We start from the raw sequence: 7,534 nt of genomic DNA on the forward strand, positions 1-7,534 counted from the left end.
TAGGGGATTAAATTGAAATCAAATTCAAAATTTAAGAACTAAAAATAATATTTTGAAACATTAGGACTGAATGGAAAGTAAATACAAAATTTAGGAGACCACAAAAAGAAAAATTCCCTAAATTAAAAATTTTAAAAATTCACATTAATTTTGGGATTGTATTTAAATATTGGAAAATGAGCCAACTTATTTATAAATATAGCAAAATGTGATTGTCAATATGTGATAGATAATGATAGACATCTATCGTGTCTATCCCTAATGTCTATCACTATCAAACAATGACATTTTACTATATTTGAAAATATTTTCAATAATTTTGTCATTCAAAGCAATTACACTCCGTTTTCCAATCCTTATTCTCTTAACGAATTTTCAAAGGAAAAGTAACCAAATGGCTTTGGAGGTGGCGGTAGAAAAGGCAGCTCAACTCCTAAACAGTGCCATAAAACCAGTCATGATTGGAGGCAAGAAGCTGTGACCCGCCAAAGCACAAGAAGCATTCATGGAGCTAGCCGACGCTTGTCGCTATGCTGTCGCCGTCACGTCGTCAGCAAAACGTATGTTTTCGGAGTATCACCCTCACCTTTTGCAGCGAGACAGTGGAAATAACCGATGCTTCAAACTTTGCCGGAGCCACTTTAGACGAAACGGTTGCCTTCTCACTTACCTACAAAAAGAACAAAGCCATTATTGTAGAAACAGAACGCGTTGTGTTTCCAAATGGGCCGAGTTTTGGACCGATTTTAATGAAGGATTTCCTTTCGGCTATAGCTAAACGATTGAATCCCAATCCAACGGCTTATGAGAATTATCATCGGATTTACATAGCAGAGTTGGGTCCATTCCAATCGAATCCGGGTGAGGCTTTACGAGTCAACGTTCTTTTCAAACATATTCAGAAAATGTTGTCGAATAATATGGTTGTGATATCTGAGGTAGGTGATTCTTGGTTCCAATGTCAAAAATTTAAACTACCGAAATCATGCGGATAAAATTTATTTTCTTCTAAAACTAACCAGTTTTTAAAAAACTAAATCGATGATTATAACATGAAATGGCTTTGGATAAAGTGTAGGTATGAGATACAATTGCTTTATGTATCTATAGGATGGTCCTTGGGTGCAACTCTAGGATATGCACAGGCTGCACCAGAAGAGCGAGTGGTCCTTTGCATTGGTGATGGGAGTTTTCAGGTCAATTTTTTGCTTTTACTAAATTTAAATTCTATTCAAATTTTAGGTTGAAAGATATATTTAGTCATTGAAATTCTATGAAACTAACTTAGTCTAGACTTTAGTTGATAATAATTTAGTCTATATATACGGTCAAAGATGTTATAATTTAGTCTATATACACGGTCAAAGATGTTATAATTTAGTCATTAAACTTTAATAAGTAACGATTTAGTCCCTACACATATTGTAACATTTGAGTCTCTATTGTGAAAAATTTTCATCAAAATTAAGTGTCAATTTTTATTATGTAACGAATAAATCTTTATAATTTATAAATAAATTCGATTCCGGATCAATTTATCAATCTACAAATATAAAAATATCATTAAATATAATAATATTTTTTTGTGATAAGGACAAAATCATTACAAATTATAAAGTATAGAGACTAAGTAGTTATTTGTTGGAATTTAAGGATTAATTTATTACTGATTTGAAAATATACGTGTTAAATCATTACCTATTAAAGTTTAAAAAAATATTCGTTACTTTCATAACAATTCAATTCAAGGGTCAGAAGTGTTTTTAATCTTTTACTATTTAAGATTATTTTGAATTAATACGTTTTATTCTAGTTAACCAGAGAGAGAATATAAAAGCATATTTTTGTGCTAAGTTTAAAATTATTGCAATCATTTGAATATTTTAAAAAGAATTCAAATCCAGTTAAATATTAACATTTATTTAAATATTAAAATTTTTTCAAATAAATGGAATGATTATTGTGACAGATGACTCCACAAGATGTATCTACATGGATAACATTGAAGCAAAAAGAGTCAACGTATGTAACTTCCTCCGATGGTACAACAATGGCGTCAAGATAAAACTATTCCGACGGATTATTTACTATCAAAGGGATAACGCATCTATCCCTGCAGTCTAATAACCAACGGTCGGGCGTATTCAGCTATCCCGATGATATCATGATCGTCAGGCTATCTTTCTCTTATCTCGACGGTCGAAGCAACACCGTCGAAGTAAAATTAAATTCTCTTGATGGTGGTCGAGCAACCATCGGGAGTAGTTTGATTTTTAAAGAATAAGAAATATAAATGAAATGATTTATGAAAAATTGTTACAATTCGACCGACGGTATGGAAGTAACTGTCGGGATAACACTTGATTTTTCTGATGGTCACTCAAATACCGTCGGACTTTGTGACGTTAGCCCGACAGTATGCAGAGAGACCGTCGGGTGATCATTATTACAATAAAAAATTTATGGAAAATGGGGAAGTTATGCTGACGGTGGTGTAAGAAGACCGTCAGGAGGTGTGGAGTATGCCCGACGATATGCGAAGGACCGTTGGCCCATGGGTATTAAATTAAAAATTAGGTTGGAATTTGTGAATTTATGTCGACGGTTGTATCAGAACACCATCGGCAGAACTTGGTGTTAGCCCAACGGTTTGCATGTGACCGTCAGGAGTGTGCAACTCCCCTGACGGTTTTTGATTTATCATCGGGATATTTTCATTTCTCCTGATGGTTTACCAGACGACCGTCGGGAGAAGTTCGTTTAAAACCCTCGCTCAACTTCTTCATCCTCTATTTTTCTTCTCCTCCTTCTGATCTCCGAAACGATTTTTGATCTCCCTTACTCATCGTCTAGTCACCGTCCAGACGCCGTCAGCTCACCGTGTAGTCACTGCCAGCTCTGCTTCAATTTTTGGTAAATCTCTTCCCGTGTCTTTTGGAACTCCCATGCATTAGATTTCAGCTGTGTATTAGTTGTACTCACTTGTAATTGGTCATAGTTAAATCTTAGGTATTGATTTACTTTAAGGACTATATTGAGTCTAATTTCCATTTGGTTTTTATGTGTTTCATTTAGTTTCTATTTAGTTAAATCTAATTTTTATTTAGTTTTTAACTTTGGATTTAAAAGGGGTTTTTTTTTATGTGTTTCGAAACATTTTCTCAGCAAAATTACTCTTGGGTCCTATATTGAGTCTAATTTCCATTTACTTCCAATATTTCAAAATGTTACGGTCCCCTTTGATAACTATTTCGTGGTTTAATTTTTTTGTTTTTGAAAATTAAGTTTGCATACCTAAGTACAATGGTTGAAATCTAAAGATAAAATAGAAATTGTATCATAATTAAGTTTGCGTGCATAGTTATGAGAAATATAATAAAACTTAATTCATTATAATATTTTTAAAATTAATTAATAGACATCAACATTAAATAAAGTGAGAATTTAGTAAAAAACGGAAATTGTAATATTTCAAATATGATTGTTAGAAGTATACATAGTTTTTACAATTTTAATATGAAAAGTATTTAGGTATATCCTACGTTGCATCTATCTTCGTCCAACTTATTCAAAATCAGTAGAAATTTAGAGGTGGAATGAGTTTAAATAAATTTAATTTTAAAAAACCTAAATTTAATAACTAAATGGTCACTAAGTAGGTCTTTAATCATATTTGCAGTTTATGTGATGAATTTCAAATATGATTGTGGTGACAAATATTAATAAAGTATATAGTTTATATTCTCTAAGGTTGTATTTATTCATGGAATTTATCCTTAGCTACAATTTCAGTATGAAAAGTTGGTGTACTGTGGATTGTACTTATTATATGTGCAGACAATCAAATTAAATAACTCTTTTTTTTTTCTTTTAACATATTTTTGAGTTTTTTTTTTCTTTTTCTTTTTTGTCATGGGATTGAAGTGTCAACGTCAATAAAAAAAAACATTTTTTGAAATCATTTTTACATATAAATATATGAACAGAAACACTTTTAAAATAGATATAAAACAATTTTATTGTTTAAAAAGAAAATTGATCAAAACTTAAAAGGACTTTTTCCATGTGTTTCAAAACAGTTTTGCTTTTTGTATTTACAAAGATAATTTAAAAAGCCATTACAAACACACTCTCTTGATGAGTAAAAAAACAGTTAAAAAGAAAAAGAAAACAATCAATATTTTTTTAATTAAAAAAAGGCAATCCAACCAAAAAAAAAAAAAAAAAAGAAAGAGAAAGAAATTTCACCCAATAAAAACAAAAAATATAATAGAAGAAGAAGAGGTATAATTTGGGTTTGGTTTACCTAAAAAGTAACAGAAGAAAGAGCATCTCTTCTAACAAGTGTGGTTTTTAAATTAGGAACTCATGCATGAATCATACAAGCCAATGATTCCCACTGGTTCAAGCTCATTGAATCTCCCACAAATATTATCTTCTTCCCTCTCCATTTCTCCAAAAAATTCAACCCATTAAACCTATAAATTCGATTTTCAATTTCTAATTAATCCTCTATTTTTCTTTTTCACGACATGTTGTCTTTCATCTCATTTCTTACCTGGAATCCCACACCCGAAGGGCTGCCACCGATACTTGAAGTACAACTTGTTGGGACGATCATACTTTTGGCAATTAAACTGTGGAGTGAGCCTGAGCCTGATTGGCCAATTGGACTCTTAAAAAAAGTCAATTTTTAATTATCCAACCGACTGTAGACCCATTCTGAAACCATCTTATGAGCCCGATTAGCCTAATGGGCATCTTGAAAGTCCATTATAAATTTCATAACTGTAGACTATTCTCCAAAAAAAAAAATAAATAAATAAATAAAAGAAATAAATGAAATGAAATTAAAAGTTAGAAATTGGAACTATGTGTTCTAATATAATTAATTGTCTAAATCATATAGGTTCAACTTATTGCATATATTATTAAGAGTGGATTAAGATTAGGAACAAGCTATCAACTGAGTATGCAAAAGGAGTACATTAATTTCCTGAAGTTGCAAAACTTCATGTTAATAACTCGGAAAAAACAAGAACATGCTCCTCTTTAGTTGGGTGCCCATTGACATGAATATATCCTTCAAAAAATTGCTCAAGAAAATCTTGTCACGGCCTGTTAGGATGGATTTTGTGACACCGTGGTGCCAGATAACTTCCTCTATAAACAACTCATCCACTTATTTTGCCGTGAATGGATGTTTGAGAGAAATAAAATGGGTGTACTTACTCAATAGGTCAATTACCACCATGATAGAATCAAAATGGATGTACTTACTCAATCGGTCAATTACGACCATGATAGAATCATAACCTCCTGCTTTCAGAAGTCTTATAATGTAACGACCCGAGTTCAGGAGGGGTACATGAATGAACCAGTATCACATCCGAACGAAAGAGATCTTAAGGACATGAAAGTATGGTTAAGAAAGGCATAAAAGAATTGAAAGTTACTACCTATACCAACAACGTGCACCTTCCTTTTCGGTGGTTTAATCATAAGAACTCCAAAGTTAAGCGTGCTTAGCTTGGAGCAATCCTATGTTGGGTGATATTCTAGGAATTCTCCTAAGATGCATGTGAGTGAGGACAAAGCATATTGAAAGGATCCGTATTGGTTTATGGGGACAACTTTCACTTCTAAAGCCTTCAAGGCAAGGGAGAAAGAAGTAAGGATGACATAGCTAGATCATAGGGGACGTAGGGGAATGCCGGGGCCATTAGGGGTCGAATCCGGATTCCGAATCAGGAGGCCTACTGGTGATAAGGATTCAGTTTTGTTTCTTTTGCAAATCTCACACCTCTCAACATACTTTTTAATGTCTACCTTCATCCTTTGCCAAAACAATTCTCCGTTCATTCTTTTAAAGGTTCTCAGGAACCTCGAGTGGTCTCCTAACACCGAGTCATGGAATGTGTGTAATAAGGATGGAATCAATGTAAAGTTTCGAGATAGAACTAACCTTCCTTTGTAAAGCAGGTGGTTGTTTTTCTATTGATACTTAGGCTTTTCATCAGGATCTAACTTTAACATGGCTATTATTTTTTTTGGAGATCTTCATCTTCCTCAACTTCCTTCAAAGCCACCTCCACATCCAGTAAGGTCGAAGCTGTTAGAACATAGGCTTCCGTTATACCAATGACACAAGATAAGGCGTCCACTGCCTTGTTCTGTAACCTGGGTTGGTATAATATCTCAAAATCATACCCCAATAATTTAGTTAACCATCTTTGAAATTGGGGTTGGACCTTATGCTACTCAATAAAAAATTTAAGTGCCTTCTGATATGAAATTACTGTGAATAAATTTCCCAACAGCTAGTATCTCCATTTTTGCACCGCCAGGACTACTGCTATTAATTCTCTTTCGTATATCAATTTCTCTTGTGCTCTCGGAGATAGTTTTTTACTGAAGTAAGCAACAGGTTTGGATTCTTAAGATAACATTGCTCCTATCCCAAATCCGAAGGCATCCATATCAATCACAAAAGGTTTCGAAAAATCGGGTAGAGCCAAAACCGGTATTGTCACCATTGCTTGCTGTAACTTCTTGAAAGCTTAAGTGGCTTCTTCATCCCATTCAAAAGCACTTTTCTGCAATAACCGAGTTAAAGGGGCTGTAACGTTGCCATACCCTCACATGAATCTTCGATAGTATCCTGTAAGCCCCAGGAATCCACAAATCTCCAATTCATTCTTTGGTTGGGGCCATCCTATCATTTTCGTAATCTTATCCCCGTCAGCTTCTACACCATGGTGTGATATCCAATGCCCCAGATACTGCATCCTTGATTGGCAAAAAGTACACTTATGCTTATTGGCATATAACTGATTGTCTCGCAGAATGTTGAAAACCACTCCTAGGTGTGTCTTATTGAGTAGAAATGTCTGGGTTATACACTAATATATTGTCAAAAAGCACAAGTATATATTGATGAAGGAAAGGTCAAAATACCTCATTCATTAGCGACTGGAAGGTAGTAGGGGTGTTTGTTAAGCCGAAAGGCATCACCATGAATTCATAGTGTCCTTCGTGAGTTCTAAAAACGGTCTTTTCAATGTCCTCTTTTTGCATCTTGATCTAGTGATACTCATCTAGAAGTTCTTCTATCACGAGAATAGGGAACTCATCTGAAATTGTGGCTTGATTTAATTTTCTATAATCCATGCAGAATCTCCATCCACCATCCTTTTTCTTGACCAATAATACCAGACTGAAGTATGGACTGTGGTTAGTCCCAATTATTCCGCTTAACACATCTCATCGACGAGCTTTTCGATTTCTTCTTTCTATGCGTGGCCGTACTTATAAGGTCTAGCGTTGATAGGTTTTTGGTTTTCTCCCTTCACTATCTGATGATCAATGGATCGTTTCGGGGGAAGGGTGGTGGATGTCCCATATACGTCTTCATTTTGTTCTAACAGGGTTTGAATCATCACGGGCAACTTTTTATACCCCTCATGTTCTGGTCCATCCTCTATCTCCCCATTTCCTTCAACTTCTAAATTCTAAAATTCGATTAGGAACCCTT

The 7,534-nt window shown here is 34.1% G+C and overlaps 1 pseudogene; it reads left to right on the plus strand.

Moving 5' to 3' along the window:
- The first annotated feature begins 381 nt into the window (after positions 1-381).
- LOC120073588 (pyruvate decarboxylase 1-like) lies at positions 382-2,065 on the plus strand (annotated as a pseudogene).
- Positions 2,066-7,534: the final 5,469 nt, after the last annotated feature.

This window comes from Benincasa hispida, unplaced genomic scaffold (assembly GCF_027475165.1).
Source record: "Benincasa hispida cultivar pf3 unplaced genomic scaffold, pf3_genome.v1.1 HicScf1202, whole genome shotgun sequence".
NCBI lineage: Eukaryota > Viridiplantae > Streptophyta > Magnoliopsida > Cucurbitales > Cucurbitaceae > Benincasa > Benincasa hispida.